Source organism: Pagrus major, chromosome 10, assembly GCF_040436345.1.
Source record: "Pagrus major chromosome 10, Pma_NU_1.0".
NCBI classification, from domain to species: Eukaryota; Metazoa; Chordata; class Actinopteri; order Spariformes; family Sparidae; genus Pagrus; species Pagrus major.
In genome coordinates this window covers 11886259-11905025 of record NC_133224.1, presented here as the reverse complement: position 1 = coordinate 11905025, position 18767 = coordinate 11886259, and the positions used below count along the sequence as shown (strand labels likewise).

The 18767-nt window shown below is 43.0% G+C and overlaps 1 protein-coding gene across 1 annotated transcript in view; it reads right to left on the bottom strand.

Annotated features, from left to right (window-relative positions):
• Positions 1-18767, bottom strand: part of LOC141003158 (ADAMTS-like protein 1) — an 80353-nt gene that overhangs the window by 15890 nt on the left and 45696 nt on the right. The window lies entirely within an intron of this gene.

Genomic DNA, 18767 nt, shown 5'->3' with positions numbered 1-18767 from the left:
CAGAGCTGCTAGTTGAGAGGCTGAACTAAATTCCAGTAGCTGCTGAAAACAAAACAGAAGTGCATGTGACGGGATGAGAGCGCCTGCGAGGGGAAGTAATCAAAAAGCTCTCGACTTTTGCCCCCTTTGCATATTTCAGACGTCTGAGTCATCCTTTAGATTATGAAACGTAAGTCCTCTCTTAAACTTCAGGCCTCGCTCTCTGTTAATTGCATCATGCTGTATTTGGCAGCAGAGGCAGGGATATTACCGCGGGATCCAACATCAATATTATGAGACGATGAATTGTGCGACTGCGAGGACAATGTGCGTCTCAGATGTGGTGCGACAGCCAAAAAATAAAAGATCTTAGACTATTTTAACTCCTCTTTTGCCTTTCAAGGACTTTCGTGCTTCCAGATTACATTCGACTGGACTGATGGAAGACGTTTATTTGTAAGACTGGCACTGTGATCTACTGTGGATCAACTACTGCTCCATATGTTTCTTTCTCTTGGCTTTACCCAGCAGCCGAGCCCTTCTCCATGCCCTTTGCAGAACTGTGAGAATGATAAGAGAAGTATGAATACGAGGCTCAAACAGATTTGATTTTGCTATGAAAAATAAGGATAAAACTGCTCCTTTACCTGTAGAATGGATGCATGATGATGAATGGATAATGAAAAATACTGGGGCAAATCATTCACCTCCTACGGCAGCAGGAATGTGGTTTAAAAGGCTCGAGGTGCAAACACATTCAATAAAATAATCTGCTAGATGGATATAAGAGAAAATTATCATTTTCTACAATAACATGAACACTTAGGCAGCCTCTCTGGTGTTGGTGAGCCTTGAAAGAGTGCAGAAACGCCGCTTTTGTGCGCTTTAGACAGCCTCCCACAACGGGATCTTTACACTTGCTTGCACATCCAGCTGAGTTTTTGACAGGGACTTAAAAATCCCCAAATCCTGCAGATTAGGAATGAAATGTGAGGCACAACAACTAGCCCCACTTAGCCTGCACACACTGAATGAAGGAGGGACTGTGAGAACTTTATGTGCAACACCTGCTCTTAAAAAGATTTATGCTCGCCGAGCTGACAAATAGTTTACAGTGAACGTCCAAGCCTTGCATTTGAGATACACAGCCGAGGAAAAACTCAGGATATGCCAAGTTGTTTTGACCTCTTTGGCCCCTTTTCCTAACAGCATGGCATTGTGCTTCTTCTACAAAGATGAATGGACCCTGCAGAGGGAAGCAGATATAGGGTAATAATACAGCCATGATTATTTTCTTTGGGTCACAGTAGCGAAAACAGCCATGTTGTATGCTGGGTTCGCATTATTAAAAGTGCGTGGGGACTGATATAAATGGCTGTCAGTACTGATGACGCCTGAGGAACAGCAGAGGGGAACGGCGAGACCTAAACACGCAGCCAACGGCGCATGCAGCCAAACGCATCGGCAACGGCGCTACTTTCTGCATGGGCCAACTATTTCAATGTTTGGATCCACAGTAAATAAACACAGGCTGCGCTCTGGGCCGGTTAGCACACCACCTTGATTCTCCTTTGAAAAGCAATCAGTAGAATTTTGCACTCAATTAGGAGTGGGAGCCGTGTGTTGCAAAGCCAAGGGAGCCAGAGGCATAACGAGGCTGGTGAGGAGAGAGGAGGGGAAGTAGATGAAGGGACGGAGATGATGAGGAGGTTGATTGGCTCACTGTGCTGCTATTGTTCTCGGTGGAGGCGGAGGAATACAAGGCTGCGCTAGCCGGACTGCCGCCCTGCTGGGATTTGGATCCGACAATCAAAAGGCTCGGATATCCACTCCATCACTACACCTCCCACCTCTGCTGTTCTGATCCCTCCAGGGTTTTATCTGCACCTCAACAGCACCATTTACGAGTGCTGTAACTCGCGATTGTTTTCATTATCGATTAAAGAGTTGTGTGTTCTATAAAACGTAATAAAATGGTGAAAAATATTGTTTTCCTGTCAATTAGACGTCCTCAAATGTCTTGTCTTATCCACAAACAAAATTATTCACATTTTAAGGGGCAATACGTACAAATTTTAGTTGAAATTTCAATCAAAATCGAACTAAAATCAATAAAATGCAGTTCTGAAATTATGATGTATTTGTATTGTTTTGCAGAGATGTCTGCTGAAGTTAGCATGCTAACCAGCTAGCCCCGGTCCGCCCCGATCCAAAAATCCTCCTAGCTGTGTGAACACTAACACACTCCCCTGGTCCCGAGCTCCCGGTCCGGACTGCTAGCTGCATGGCTAACTGAGCTAACTAGCTAACAGCAGCTACAGTTACCAGCAGTAAGCTGGTGATACGCTGCCCCCTATTCGCTTTGAGCGTGAGTATGGTCAATTCTTACTGTTCATATTGCAGCTTTAAGAAGTTAAAGTCTGAGAATTTGGACTTATTACTCAAACGGATTATCAAAACAGTTGGCGATTAATTATAAGCTGACAACTAATCAATTAATCGTTGCAGCTCTACCATCTACACAACAAAGCATGTACATTCAGACATATGTGTTCCCTGTCCCTTTTAATATGAGAAAAACAGAGCAAACATATGACCACAGAGGCCCTTCGCCTGTCAGCCATCTCATGTTTTCGCATCAAGTGCAAGGGAGGAAATGAGCATATGATAAAAGACCAGAGATCTCCGTATAATATGTTATTCTGATGGACAGATTCTATTTAAGTCACCTGTCAGCAGCTGAGACTAAGGACATTTCCCTCGAAGATGGAAAACTCCTCGACAGGGGAAAGAAACCCGACTCTGGTGCCTTTTTTTTGCAGACTGTGTCAATATACATACGATGGCCTTTTCAGTCGCCAAGACATACGATATTTGCACATCTGCTGAATCCCTTGTCGTCTGCTCCGCGCCGCACGGCACTGCGCTTCGACCGTCGTGCCGCGAGCGAGGCGGTCACTGTAATGTAACAGGGAGTGACAGGGACCTGCGCGTGCACGACCAGTCTACTTTTGTGACTTTGATCGGAAACACAGAGGAGGCGAGCTGACTTTTCAGCTGCCTTGTTAGAGCTACTGTTGAAGGATCTGAAGAGTGGATGTCTACTGCAAAAAGTCACTCAATCATAACAAACAAACTGTACATGCATTCGCACTTTTTACACAATAAAATCAATCCATCAGAACACATGCTTTCTGAATGCATTACTCTGTGTGACAAGTATTTTAAAAGGAGATGAAAAATATCATTAAACAAAGTTCCTGCATGAAAACTGAGGGAAATAAAGTAAACATTACAGTACCAGGATGAGAAGAGCTGTCACCAGGAGCTCCATGCCTTTTTAAAGTCAACCACTCCAGTTCTGACTGTGTGTTTGTGTGTGTGTGTGAGTGATGCCCTCCTATCTCGGTGACTCTGTGTGTCCTGTCTGCCTGCCGTCTCCTCTCTTCTGACTTGCTCCCGTTCCTCCTCAGGAGTAACTTGGCGAAGGGGAGGGAAGGGTGGGGAGGGTGGGAGGGAGGGAGGGAGGGAGGACTTGGAGTGTGTGTGTGTTTTTGTGTGGGATGTGTGAGGGGGAGTAATCGGGTGGTGATCCGAGCCCCACGAGTCCTTCAGGTCTGGCACACTGGCCAATCAATAAATGGGCCTCAGTCAAACGTGCTAGTTCAAACAAGGAGCCAGGCCAGCTGCAACTTCACAGCTTCACACGTTTCTGTGAGAGAGAGAGTGTGTGTGTGTGTGTGTGTGTGTGTGTGTGTGTGTGTGTGCGTGTGTGCGCGAGACAGTCAAAGAGTAGGAATAATGGCAGACAGACAATAATCCAAATTTTCTTCCCCGTTTGATTCTTTCCATTTCTTCGCCTGATATCTCATATTTCTCTCTCTTACTGTATGTTCCTCCTTTTTTCCTCCCTGCTCGCCTCGCTCTCGTTTTTATTTCGCACACGCCACTGTTTCTCATTTCTCTTCAGCTCTGGACGGCTTCGCTCCGCTTACTGCCAGCACTCTGTTTTGGAAATGTCAAAAAACCTCTGTCAAACAGAGCGAGCTAATCTGCGAGCATGTTTATTGCTGGCTGACCGGGTTTGGATGTGAGTTTGACAGTGTCACAGATATACAAACAGACATCTTCAAGGTGCAATATGTAAGAATTAGCCACCTGTCAAATTCATACTCAGAACAATTAGGGGGGAAGCGTATCGCCAGAGTTACCGCTAACTGCTTCTAACTGTAGCTGCACTGAGCTGTTTAGCTCAGTTAGCCAGGCGGCTAGCAGCTCAGACTGGGAGCTCGGGGGCCAGGGGAGCGTTAGTGTTTACAATTGCTGGCGGAGAAGCTTTTGACCAGGGCGGGCCGAGGCTAGCTCGTTAGCACGCTAACTTCATTAGATATCTCTACAACACAATACGTAGACATCAAAATGTCAAAACTGCCATTTATTTTGCTAAGTTTTGAACATTTTCAGCTGAAGTTCTTGCATATTGCCCCTTTAACAAAACTGTAGCACATGACTTCATGTCCAGCTCCAGACTGCTCTTTGCTTTACAAGCAGTTGATGCGTGAGCCCCATGGAAATCAGATGACATAGTCTGGTCACTGAAGCTATCAGGATAGACTTCTCAGCCATGGTGACTTTTTTTTTCTATTTCTTTATGAGCTAAAGGTCTACTTCAATAGAGCCTTTCATAACATCTGGCAGTTTAAGCCAGAGAACATTTGCACTGTGGAGGTGGGGAACAAGCCAGGTGTCCCCTGGAGGGACAATTCCTCTGGTTATAGAGAAAAACAAGCAGTAAGATGGACAGCTCTTGGCACGGAGGGAATATACTAAACACTGAGTAGCTTTCCAGTTTTAACGTTTGCAAGACACGAAAACAAAAAACCGAAATAGAAAAGAAATGGAGCAGTCAAAGCGAGTGCCAACCCACTGGTGCCCCTTGATGTGACTTACAAGGTAGCAGGCTATCATTCAGGCACTTCAACCCAGACGTTCCAAAGACAATAAAAACTCTGTGCCCTTCAAATCAAGACTTCGAATTCGCCTCCCAATCAAACACCAAATCAAAAACCACATAATTGCTATCAATTAAGGCTGCGAGGAATGCGTTGCACTCCAGAGCAAATAGGCAGCAACCCTAATCACAACATCGGAGCGGATGTCTCGACACTTAGTACACACACACGCATGCCTGACTCATACACAGCAAATCCATCTTGAAGTCTTAAAGGAACAGTTCGCCCAAAAATGAAAAGTCAGTCATTATTTAGTCGTACTCCAGAAAACATTTCTGGAGCGTCAGATGAAAAACATAAAAAGGCTCTGTACTGTTTCCCCAGAAGCTTCAGCAGAAGCCAGGAAATCCTGAATTGATTTGAGAAGCCCTTATTTTCACCCTTTTTTAAGTCAAAATCTTTACTGTAGCTACTAGCATAAAAGTATTAGCTTGCACCCCGTCTGAAGTGGGTGCACTTCATCAATCATGGGGCTTCTGGAGACTCGTAAACTGCCATTTTGTGCGTTTTCTTCTGTTGTTTTTAAACATTTTTAAAACAAAACCCCCTTTATTTCAGCTGTTTAGGAGAATGCTGCAACACTATGGACTTTCCATCCACAAGTAGATAACGACTGAATTTTCATTTTTGGGGGAACTGTTCCTTTAACTTGCGGCCGACAGTATGAGGCTTGGCTTGTTTAATTTGGTACTGGGGAATGTCTGTACATTCTGCGAATTGGGGTATTATCTGAAACGCACATCCACATGCACACACACTCAACTATCCACTTAACACCGGTGTATTTTGTGGTGCCAGCGGGGATGGAGGTGGACGTGTGCATTTTCACAGGCTTACACAGAAATTATACCCCCTTGCACCCTTAATCCATAACCTTCTGATATTTGCTTTCAGAAGAAATCCTTCTCATATTTGCAAATGTATGACTACAGAAAATAAACTGTGGCATCGATGATGTGCCCAGAGTTTAAAACCAAACACCCGAGGAGGAAATTAATGTGTTTGACTGACACTCACTTGGAGCCAGATCTCTACCACAACACCGCTGGAGGTGTCTCCTCACAGTTCAAACAATAATCCACGAAGACGATGAGTTGAGGGAAAATGTTATACTGCATTGTTATTTCACACAAGGTCCGGGCTTGGATATTAGGTTGCATGAGGGAAGCATGCAAGATTAGGGGAACTGATTGTCCGCAGGCAGACACTCATCATCGTTTCAATCGGTTATGATAACATTGTACTCCCTGAAGTAATTTCTGGAACCTGTGAACGCGGCGAGATCACTCCGCCAGAGACCAACAGGGCAAGAACGAAGAGCATTCAGGTGATCGGGCAGCTTGTAAACAGGCTTACGGTTTAGCCAGATTATTTTAAACCACTTTCTTTGGAGGTAAAAATAAGTGCACACAAAATACTACTAATCCCTCATTGCACAAAAGACTCTCAAGAGTCACATCACACACCATGACAGGCAAGATAGCACCACTGCTAGCGAGCTAATCTGCTAACATGATTACTGCTAGCTGCATTGATTCACGGTTATGTTTCGTGCCCAATCAGACTTCTTTTCAGTGATGTCGCCATTTTCCCAAGATCACAGTAATAGACTAGATGATAGGAAACTAACAGATCATGTTATATTCTTGTACTGACCATAAGCTTCATAAATCAAGGACTCCTCAAACACTGTTCCCAGGTCTCCTGTTGAGATGACTTACTTATACAGGAAGGAGGTTGCTGTCCAACATGTAAAGAGGATGCTTTCAACAGCCTTGCCCACATACATACCTCACATAAATGACTTCCTCGGTCCAAATGGAAAATACGGAGATATTATCCTTCAACTAAAGACCATGATGTGGGAAGTTGTACCACAGCTCTAAATTAAGACGGCCACATTGACAGATCTTTCTTTCTTCAGGCTTTTTTTATATAAATAATATATTCTAGTGAAACAAAATAACTGGTATTCTTACAGCACTCATCCAGTAGTAAGCAGAAATGACTGTATTTAAAGTTAACTCATTAATATCATTGTGAGTTTGAAAACTGAAAGAAAACATACCAACATTGCGTCTATCATCACTCACTATGAGCTTAAATTACACTAAAAAAAAAAACTTGCTCATGCAAAATAACACATAAATGTAAACTGACAATGTTCAAGGGTCAAATTAGAAGATTGCCATATCTCGGGGTGACGACCTGAGTTAACAGGCCCCCAAGTTCTCAGAAAAAGAGACAAATGAAGTTTAAGTTACCAGGGACTGACGTTAAGTAACACTCGAGAGCCCAGGACCTCAACTCCCACGAGGAGACTTAAATGGCTCAGGCGGGATAAATGGTAGCCTCCCACCACCCCCGCAAACGACGTATGTGCTCCAGTCGTGATTTACACCAAAGTCATTGTTTAAAAAGCTTTCTGGGCCGCAGTATAAAATGTTTTACCAGGACAGGGGTTTTACGACCTGCAGCTGAAAATTAACCACACTTCCCTGTCGCCCCCCCCCTCCCAAAAAAAGAAAACAGAGGATTAAAATAAAGCTGTAATTCCCTGACAATCAGCTAAATCCAGATGGGAGGCGAACTGCAAAACAGTCGCTCAAAGTAAGCAGTAATATGGCTGAAAGATGTGCTTCGAAATACTCCCTAACATTTTCTTTATTCCTCCTCGTCTTTGATTTCAGCGTCATAATTTCCTCCCCTTCCCTTTTATGAATGCCCGATCGTGATTATTTATTATAATTCAATACTTGATATAAGGGAAGGTCAATTGAATTGTTGGGGTCTACATGTGATACAAGCAATATTTGGTTTCAGTATTTGGTGGTAATCTGAAGATGACAGATTTACGCAGCCATAAACACACCTTCTGGAGATATTGTATCATGGCTGAGGTAGGAGGAAGAACAGTGCTGCGTGCAAGGCCATTTTAGGGATAAAAAATGTGCACAGGGGAAAGACGAACGCCAACTTGGCCTTTAACGGACCCATCTCTGCTGGCGCACAGTCCAGCAGACCTTCTGACTGGAACTCCCTGCAGCTCTGCAGAGGAAGACATTTGTTCTGCCTGGATATTGGTCCCAGTACTTTTTACAGCATGAATGAAAATAAAATGATTTGTTTCTCAGAGCAGCAGCTGCATAATAAGGCCTTGTCAGCTTGCACAGGCCCGGAACAACAGGTGAGGTTGTGATGGATGGCTTCACAATGGTAGTTTCAACATTTAAACTGGTGAATTCTTTTTACATCTGCTTTATAAAAAGGACAAAGGTTAAGAATGGAGTCAGTGTATTGTAAATCAATTAAATGATTCTATAATCAGATTATTTTTTTTGAAAAGGAGGTTTGTTTGAGCTAAGACCTTTCTGCAGACTGCCGGCTCTTTGAGTCTATACAGTACTTAAAGCTGCAATATGTAACTGCTGCTCATACTCTGTTGCTTTCTATTGCTGTAGCTACTAGCTGCCCATAGCTAGTTAGCTCAATTAGCCGTGCAGTTAGTGGCCATATTGGCTGAGTCTGCCAGCTTGGATCGAGAGTTTGGAGCTTGTTGGCAACGTTTCTGCAGCTTGTGAAACACAGCAAACTCTGCACTAGCATACATCTCCCAGCTGAAACTACAGGGGGCTATACTATGAGACTATCGCCTCTTGAGGCAATGGTATTACGAGACAAGATGTGCAGGAGCTAGCTGGTTAGCATGCTAACTTCAGCAGATATCTCTGCACCACAATACTAACATTCTGGCCATATCTTGTATATCGCACTTTTAAGCAGAGTGGTGCTGAATGCTAACATCGGCATAATAACAGGATCACAGTGACAATGCTAACATGCTGATGTTTAGCAAATCTGTAATGTTTACCACGTTCACCATCTTACAGCAGTTTAGCATGTTAGCATGCTAACATTCGCTAATGAGCACCAAACACAAACCACAGCTGATGCTGATGGGAATGCTGTTAATACCAAAATCATTGGACAAAATGAAAGGTTGACCCGATGACGGTGCAACACAAGAAGTCAGCCGATCATCAAAGTTACAACAGTTCATCCTGAGTAACGTTAATGAACGTCTGAACATGGCAACATGCTCAGTTGTTGTTGAGATATTCCCCTAACAAACCAAAATGTCAACCTCATGATGAAGGGACCACCACAGTCAGTAGGATTCATCCTCTGGGGACCACAACTGATTGCACAATATTTCATTACCCAATGCTTGCAGGCCAAAAAAAATCACTGGGGAGGAATCCAATGACATCAGTATAAAATAGTAAATCATTAAAATCATTAATATATAAATGACTTACATCTCGATAAGGAAGAGATTAATATGCGCAATGACACATCTGGTCATTTAAAATCCAACCAAAAATATACTCAAGACACAGTATTTTATAATAATTAACTGTACTCTTTATAGTGACATTTTGAATAAGCCAGTAACCACAATCTGATCCCTTCTGAGCGAGCCTCTAAAACTCCACATGCAGCCCGCGGTGCCGAGGAGGAATGGGGCACGTAATTAAGAATCAGCAGTGACATTTACTGCTTCCTGAGACCGCGTTCATACGTTCTGCGCACCAAGCTTTTCCCATTAGCACATCCAGGAGAGCTCATGTGTTGTAGCAGCTCTCTGGTGATAGCACAGGCTAACTCCATCAGGATCCCACTACACCAACACTCCCCCCCCCCCGAATGCCTCTCTCCTTAACCCAACCACTGCCACTGTGGCGTTTTAAAGAGGGTATGACAGGAGGGGATGGATATAAATTAGCAGCGTAAAGCCGCTGGAGTCGGCTAAACTGGCCCGCCAAGGTGGGCTGGAAGGAAACGGGGAGCGTGGGACCTGCATCCAGATCTGGGCAGACACTAAGCACCACGGTTTATTTTATGGACTCCTGACCAGCATCAAGCTTAACTGATCCCCTGTGTTTCAACATAGAGACCATGTTGCCATATCATCTGGATATAATAGCTTTTCAGAAAAGTTTACACACATTTTCTGACACTGTACTTTATTTTATGAAAAAATAAACCAATAAAACTTTCTATTTCTATATTAACGGTGGAAGACATGACTAACTCAGTGATGACCCGACAAAGAATGATCACCAGGCTCCTCAGTTTTCTCTGCCCTGTGCAGAATTTTAATGTCTTTAAACTTTTTTGCTCTACAACTTTATTGCTTTGGTTCACTATCACTGCTCACATTAGCATCATTTTCTATAGCAGCAGGCAGCTTTTTACAGCCCTCACAAGGGCAGACAGTTAGCGACGAGCTATTACAAGAAAGTCAGGCAGCTAAGGAGCCATATTTTTCGTTGGTTTGTGGTTTGTAGTCTATAGTTGGTTGTTATCAACTAAAAAACTTTAAATTTTTGGGATGGCAAAAAACAAAAAACCCCAAATGAGAACTGAGGCTACTCCGAGTCGGCTGTGAGTATAAAAATGCAACTGTTTGCTAACACGTTAGCCATAACAACATAACGCCCTAACAACTATAAAGTAGTAGCATGTCAGATGTGTTTTCAGCGGTTTGTGCTGCCCCCAAGTGGCCAAAACGATACTAATGCAGCTTTAACCTTTCCAACTTTCAACATTTGAAAAACCCAGAATTATATAATGATATATTTATTTATAAGAGTTACACATATAAAATGTGTTTATTATGTTCATGGTGTTCATGTTTATGCTATTCAATTTAATTATTAGTTATTATATTTTAGGAATTTAGTTATTACATGTGGACGTTGCATATTGATTGACATCACTGTTGTCCCTCAGCCAGATATGAGTTATCTACTAAAATAACAAAAAAGCAATATGAAGACTAAAAGTGTACAGTCTATAAGTCAAAATATGACTTCAGTGATATATTACTTCCCACGGTGAGCAACACGTCTGTACATCCTCTCTCTGCTCGTCCTGTGAAACTGAACAGAGGACGTCACTGCTCCGTCTGGAGCTGTTCACATTCATCACACATCCTGGCCTTGTCACCCTCTTTCCCCCCGAAACTCTTTCCTGTCTGAGTGACTCATTTGTTTTGGTTTCCTCGTGCATTTCAAAATACATTACAGGAAAGTAACATGCATGCTTATGAGCTGCTTCGGGGGATGAGAGGTAATGTTTTTATGTTCGATAGAGAACCGCTCCCTAATAAAGGCGCTTCTATCAGGTGACATAATGCTGCAAGTGTAAGTCAGCGACAGCAGCAGTTAACACGTGTGAACTGTAATTATTGTAATCAGTAGTCCACAGTAATTAATAACACGATCTGTTTTATCTGACACTAGGAAGAAGAGGACGCTCGTCTCAGAGCGCTTCGTTTATTGTTAGGCGTGTTTCCAGATCAAACAAATACATCTGGGGATCATTTCACACTCGAGATGTTCGACTAATGTACTCGCAGTACGTCGAGGAACAGGGCGTCTGCTGATTTTCACAGGGACTAAAACTTCACAAATTAGGCAGCCCTTTCAAGAGGTGGGGTTATGATTGAATAGTTCAGCCACTGCGATGGAAATCAAAAGTTTGGATTGTGACCAGCTTCGGTCTTTTAAAGAGTAAGTCCACCAATTTTACACATTAAAGTGTGTTCACAGGTCTTGGGGAGTACTACTGCATAAGTGTAGTATAAAGCCTTTTGGCGCTCCAGAGGAAGCCGCATGTAATTTCATTGCTTGCCTACGGTGATGTCACTCAGTGGCTGTGTCGCATTGTGGGTAATGTAGGCGGCAGGTTCTGAAAAGCGACCACTGGTCGAGAATTGCAACTCTGTAACACTTTTGGACTCATTGTGGACAGATTAATAACAAAATCAAAACAACAGAACCAGAAATATCACCTTCTTCATTCCCTGCAATCTTCTTTTTTAAAACCTGGTGCCTACATTACCCACAATGCAACCTAGCCACTGAATGAAATCACTGGAGAGAGTTTATCAAAGTGCATGCAGCTTTATTCGGAGCCAGAAAAGGTTTTATACTACTGTTTTGACACATGCATTAGTACTCCCCAAGAACTGTAAAGACACTTCAATGTTCAAAATCGGTGGACTTTTTACAGCCCTTAACAAGACAGCTCTCTGGCTCCTTAATCTGAATGTTAATTTACATCTTTCTTTGTTAAAAAGTTTGATAACTTAAGTTTAAAATCTTTAAAAGCTTAAAAAGAGGTCCAAGTCTGCTTTGCTCCACGGTAGTTAGAACTTTTCTTTGACTGTTGATGAGTACGAGCCCCCGAGCAGCTTGGAAATCATGTGTTAAGACGAAAATTTATAGCAGCCACTTGCGGTATAATCAAACCCTGTGAAACCAAAGATTTTTGGCTGCAGTGGGCTCCATTAGGATTGCAGAACTGTAAATATGACATCCACGGTCATGTCAGGATAGCAGAAAGGAGAAGAAGGAAAGGATATTAGCGCAAAATACGTGCATGAAATGGAAAACTTAGATCAATACTCAAAAACATGGAAAACGTTGCAATTATCTGCTTGAAGCTAACAGCTCATTTGAGTTAATATCACAACGCCAGGAGACACAGAACCAACATCCTGACTAATTACAACATCCATGACATAAGAGCTGAGAGAAGTGAGGTTCAAAGCTGGAACACAGGTTTCTGAACTGCAGACATGAAACAGGCTCACTTGTTAACCTCTTCCATAATTGCAAAACGAGACACAACAGTTCAACAGCAATTCTTTGGACCACAGACACCACGCAGCAACTCCAAATAAAACGGCACCTGGTTTGTCTCAGCAGCTTATAATTCATGATGTGCGAGTGTGGAGTATTTGCACTCGGAGCGAGTCGAAAGCTTTTCTAGCCGCAAACAGACGTGTCTGATCTCCCGTACAGTGTGCACTACACACAGCTAAGGTTTCGGTTTTTAATCCCAAAAATTGAGTCACATCAGTAACATGTGTTTTCCATTGCCGGAAAATGTATTGTGTGTTGTCTTTGGCTCGGAGACGATCAGAGAAAGTGATAGTAATATGATAAAGGTGGTCAAAGGAGGCTTTAACCCGTGGAGCGTCCTCTGAAATCTGACATTTTTCACTCGGTTAAATAATGATGCAATAACGAGCGGAGCAAAGGGCCGTGTGTGCTGCAGTTCCTTGTTATGACCTGCGCCTGACCTACAAATATGGAAACGATTAAAGAAAAAATGGATGACACCTCGAGCACATTGTTCCAATTCCCTCTGAGAAACACAGAAATTCACTGAATCTTTTATACTCGTGGAATTAGGTTTTTCAGCAAAACACTTCTCGAGCAATTATTCATTTCCTGATGAAGGCTGAAACATGTTGGCTTTTAGGATTATTATTGTTCTTATTTCAAACTCACCAGTTAATCATCTGAGAAAACTGGCGTGGACCTTATTTTTTCTACTCCTCATTGCTGATCGTCTTGATCACAGCCCAACATAATAATGGTTTCAAACGAAAGCTAATAAGATCTGATCATTGCAATGTTCTTAAGAAATTGAATGTGTTTAAATAAGTTTAGATCATTGTTTTGAATTTGCTCATTTTAAAAAGGGGCATTGTGTAGCTTTTGGAGAAGAAATTAAAACTGAGAATTTTAATATTTACAATATTAATGAGGTAATAATACAAACTCAGAAATATTTATCTTTTCTGTAACTGAATAAACGAGCTGTTCTCAGAGGGAAATAAGGTCCCCAGAACACTGCTTGAAACTGGAAAGATGGCAGGGTCCGCCACATATAAACAAAGATAGTTTGTTTATTTAAAAAAAAAAAAAAAAACAGTCAATCAAAATCTTTCTCTTCTGATTAAAATGTCTTCCCCAAAACTACATCGTGCACCTTTAAACTCATCTATAAATGCACCATTTCCATCTGTTTTCCCTGATTGTGGGAAGACATAAAGCAAAGAGGACCCCGGCACTTTCAGATAAATGGTCTTCGCAAAAACGCACATGTTTCGGTGAGAATCCATCATCAGAGTAACGCTGACAATGGCTAATGCAATTAATAAATTAGAAGACTTTTTATCCAAGAGGGGCGGTGTACCCTGCACAAATGGCACCAACACACAATTCCTTAGAAGAATGGCTTTTGTGAACATCTGAGTAAAGATTCGAAGCAGAAGAGTGCGTGTGAAACTCAGTACTCAAAGTTCCCACACTGTATGTGACACTGAAGTTACACATGTTCACACACATTTCAGTGAAAAGCCCAAAACTAACCACCCTTATTCGATTCCATATCGGCAACGTGACATAAGTTCTTATTCATTACTCGCCACGGTGCTGGGAGTGCTGACAGCTCTTTCAAGCAGCCACACTTCAGCACATCAACTGGGCTTTGTTGTGCAGCACCCACATTCAGAGAGAGGAAACAATCCATCAGCCTGTCACGGTGCAGCTCCGCAATCAAGCATTCCTCACCCATATGCTTCTGTAATCAGCTGAGAAACACACAGAAGACGCGAGCCAAAGATGACATTTATCCATCGAGTTCGATAGATACTCCAAAAACTAATCGTGATTTACATTTGGCTGACTTTAGTACTCTTTGTTAACGCAGTGTGAACAGCAAAGACATGGAAGTGAATGAGAGACAGATACTGAAAGACGTCCTGAACAAGAGCAGCGAAGACAGAGTGGAAAAAGAGCGAATACAGTATGTAGTGACTCATTGGAGCCGTACACACTTCCATTTCATCTACAATTTCTCTCTTTAAGCCTCTCTCATTTTCAGACTGTCACTCCATCAAGTCTTCTTTTCTCTTTCCATCCCTCTAGTAGAAAGTTTTACTGGATAGCGTTTCAGCTCGGCCTGTCTAAGCCCATCGAGCAGATCCCAGATCTATGTGGAAAAGGAGCACTCACACGCCCGCCATCCTGCCCTTCTTCTCCCAAAACCACTGGCATATCAAATACAGAATGCTCACTAGTAGGTCAACAGGGAAATATGGCCCACGGGACACATATTATGGTTTTTTAATCGAAGCCTCAAGATAAACACAATTTAAAAAAAAAAAAAAAAAACATCCTACCCTCCAAATTTCCCCTCAGACTCCGGCCCAGCGGTGAAGAGGAGCTTTAAAGCCACTCTTTGCCATGGAAAAATAGGCAGGACAGGACGCTGTAGTAGCGACGTAATGCCAAGTTTCAAGAAACTCAGAATCCAAGAAGCATGACCACAATATGATGGCAAAAGAAAACAGCTGACATCACTGCTCCGCATGAAACCAGAGGCGAAACGAGAGAGGCATGGTGCAAACTGAACATTGTACTGAGTGTACGGCACAATTATCAGAATATGTCGTGTTACTTTCACTTTATTTACATGCGTTGTGTGATGTCATACATGTCAGTGGTGCTCAAAGCATCTACGATCAATATTTTGTAGTCGGTCTGTTAATGCTGAGTAGCTAAAGTTAGGCCAATAGTACAGTATGCTGGGCTCATACTGTACAACTCATCCATTTTTAGGTCTTTTTCCACAAACTGGAAACTACCAGTTTTCGGATGCGGCCTACGTGATGGTATCGACTGCACATGAAAGTCTTTTTCCTCGTCTTGAAGTCTGTAAGTAGTGATTGCACAGGGAAATGTTTAATTACCTACGATATCGAGTTACAGGAGTCTTGCAATGATGATAGGCCGCTGCTTGCCATGGAAGCCTGTATCTGATGGTATTGTGGGTAATGTGTTTGTTTGTGTTAGAGAGACAAAGAACAAGAAGAAGAGATGAGAAACCATGTGCCAAGTGATACATCATACCTTAAAATACACAGACGTCCGCTTATATTGCAAAACTCACGCCTTGGGCTAAGCTCCTTTATAATTCTGCTGAAATGTGGAAATCACATCAAGCTCCGCTTTCACAGTTTACAAAACAAACTCCCCGAGTGCACGCTCGTGAAAACAAAACCTCATGTGTCCTCCTCGAAAGGTTCGCGACGAGTCAAAGCGCGGCCAGGTGATGGAGATAGAGAGGGAGAGGAAACATTTGGATGCACGACTGAGGAGTAACCGCACAGGAAAGAGGGCTGCAATGGATCAGTGCACCCCCATCCCATACCGCTCCCACATAAAAAACCCTCTACCCTGTTTTCTCAGGAGCTTTTGGGCTTACAGCTGTCTAAATATGCTACTGTAGTGAACTCCCTACCAGTGAGGTGTTACACAGGCAGTGGCTGTAAAGCTGAACAGCAGGAGAGGAGAGGAGAAGAAAGAAGCATGCCCGGCGGCAGATACAAGGAAAATGCTCTGCTGCTGCTGCCGATGCATTTTCTCAAAGACATTCGAATCAGTTTTTGAGTGACAGCCTTGTCATCAGAAAAAGATAAAGCAAGCACCGACCTCTCAACACCTGAATTACTTGATGGAGCAGCCTTTACAGCTCAAGAGCAGCATCTTGTGTCCGACAGACAAAACTACAAGTCCTGTTAAAGCTTAATTCAAAAGCCATTCAACAGGTTGTGGAGACAGTCTGACATTTATCATGACTTACCATGACTGAATAAACAAGCTGTTCTCAAGCTAACAGCTCAAGCTCCTCTCTGCCCGGATAGTGTTCATCCTCTGTTGTTTAGTTCATTTGTTCTTCTTATTTTCCTTCTTCATTTCATCTCCCTTTTACTCACATTTGCCATCTTACTTTCCTCTTTCCTGTCATGTTTCCCTTCTTCCGACCAGGTATACTCTCTGTGCTCAAGGTATAAGTTAGTATAATGGCTCCGATGCGCATGATCCAGAGTGTCTGTGAGCAAGAACACAACCAGATCTGTTGCTGACTTTGACCTTTGACCTTTACAGAAAGGTCGGAGGAGAGCAAGAGAGGACAGACCAAAAAGATATTAATTAATAACGTAGTGGAGGAGCAGGGTTACTATAAAAGCTTGGGAAAAAAGAGCACCATTCTCTGAGGTCTGTTCCACGTTGTCTCAAACAAAACCCTTGGACATACATAGAGAGAGTCCAAAAGGAGGACAAACAATGATGTGACTCATCTGGAGTGCCTGGGGTGGTCTCGGCCTTCTCAAGTGTGGCAGAGGTTTACATTAGCCCGTAGCTTCTGGCATCAGACGCAAAATAAGCGGGTGTTAAAATAAATCCTCCCTCCTGCCCGTAGACGGCTCTGACATACCCATACATCACACATACTGTTCATACACATGTTCAATCATTAGCAGATCATTTTCTTTGCTGTCGTCATCAGATATTTGCAACCAGAGATGTGAGGACATACACAAACAAGATCCGAAAAAGTAAAGCAGCCGGTGGGGCCCCCAGTTCGAGCGCTGGTGCAGTTGCCAGACAGGAGCCGCAGGCTGAGCTCATCTAGAAGGGCTTCACTCTGCGCCCTCTAATTGTCGTCTATCGCAGCCCGCCGCCATGCAATTGAGGGCGAAACAGCGCCAGCCCTTAAAACCTCTCCCTCATCCCACCTCCACCTCCCACCCATCACTCCATCATCCATGGCAGCCCAGTGAAAGATGGAGCAGCAGAGAAGCTCCTCTGCTCCACTTCATCCCCCTATCATTATCCCAGTGAGGTCATTCAGAAAAACTGATTGTGAGAAATGCTGCTCATTTGCTTGTGGTTCAACCTGTAAAACCCAAGGCGCCACAAATCATAACCTAACAGCATGCAGCACATTCTTAACTTTGAGGAAATAAAACTGCGCTTAATATCACAGGGGTCAGTGGGAATGAGCTGTGAAAGATGTTTCCCCCCTTTTTTTTTCTAATTCTGTTCCGATATTTTTCATTTCTAACTGGAGATGAGCTCCGAAGGCTCTCTGTGCAATATTAATGATTTCTTCAGTGATCAGATGATTGATTGCTTTATATTGTTACCACAGATATTCACATTTGGCTCCGCAGCGATGCGAAGATTAATACCATAAATCACAGACAGACTATCTTTACAGACGCACCGTATAACAACACAATGCAGACGTTTCATTGAGGGACGATGTAACCCGAATAGTTGTCTTTAGTCAACTAACACCCTGGCTCCCGGCCTGAGGCCTCCAGACAACGTTTTCATCGCGGGACCTTCATCGTGCTCTACGGGCTCATAAATCTGGAAGCTTCGATGCTCCGCTGGGTCACCTTTCATTATGATTTGGGTCGGGATTCTGAAAGTGATGAGGGAAAAATAAAGTTTGCACGCATGCTGTGGGAGGATGCGCATCCCCCCTAAAGCACCAGATGCTGCATGATACAGGACTTATAGATAGATTTCTTTATTTTGTATTTTGTTTATCTATTTCTACTTTTGACTTTTAGTTTTAAAGGTCCCATATAGTGCTCATTTTCAGGGTTTTTTTGGGTGTCTATAAAGCCCAAAGTTTACCGGTTCATAAAGCCAGTCAGGGAATGAAAAAATAAAATAAAATAAAATAAAAAAAACAGCACACACCAATGCTTAAACCCTGATCCTTTAAAAACGCTTTGGCATCACACATGGGCTTTGACTGCTTTTGCTGCACTTAACATATCAGCTTCTCCAAAGTCAGTGTCCAGTGCATGCATCTGGGAAGCATCATCAGAATTAATACCACGTTGCCGGATGAATAGTAAAAGCCTCCGTGGTTTCATACGCTCATGTTCGAATCAGAGAACAGGCCGTGCTCACAATCAGCCCGGGAGCAATTGTAAACCTCATGCATCAGCACTCAGGGGCAGGACCAATTAAGCCACGACCACATCGGAGTTGATGTACAATAGAGAGGCTAACATGCATGATCTGTGGAGGACCGCAATGCCATGTC